The sequence below is a fragment of the Penaeus monodon genome, chromosome 24 (assembly GCF_015228065.2).
Source record: "Penaeus monodon isolate SGIC_2016 chromosome 24, NSTDA_Pmon_1, whole genome shotgun sequence".
NCBI lineage: Eukaryota > Metazoa > Arthropoda > Malacostraca > Decapoda > Penaeidae > Penaeus > Penaeus monodon.
The window spans coordinates 26,980,149-26,980,602 of record NC_051409.1 but is presented as its reverse complement, the minus strand read 5'-3'; the positions used below and the strand labels follow the sequence as shown (position 1 = coordinate 26,980,602).

The 454-nt window shown below is 39.9% G+C and overlaps 1 protein-coding gene across 1 annotated transcript in view; it reads right to left on the bottom strand.

The window, feature by feature from the left end:
* The window catches only part of LOC119588935 (regucalcin-like), a 16,253-nt gene that overhangs the window by 14,957 nt on the left and 842 nt on the right, over positions 1-454 (bottom strand). The gene's annotated exons all lie outside the window — the stretch shown is intronic.

Sequence of the window (454 nt, the reverse complement as noted above, 5' to 3'; positions counted from 1 at the left end):
CTAGAGCAAAGGTGACCCCTCGTTCCTGAACCTGCTTTTATATTTGGAGAGACGCAAGAGAAAGACGCATGAGAAAATATTTACAATTAAGACAGATATTTTCCCACTGACGTCAGTAAGGGATCATCCCTTTTTTTCCTCATTTTCACAAGTTAAAATCCCCCCCCCCCCCCCTTTTTTCAGAGAGTGCAAGGAAAAAAATTATGACCTCTGCCACACGACTCTAGGGTCTAAAGAAATGCATTGATACGTACGGATTCTAGGAAATACCTATTATAGGATATGTTGTATTGACTGCACTGAAAATAAAAATATCTTATCTGCCGCATTTCAAGGCTTTAATTCGGCAGTGCGATACGAAGGCAACAAACAATGTGTGTTCTTTAATTGCATCCGGATCATTATGACGGTTTATACGCTCGTGAAAAAGACTAACATTGATTGACCCGTATCA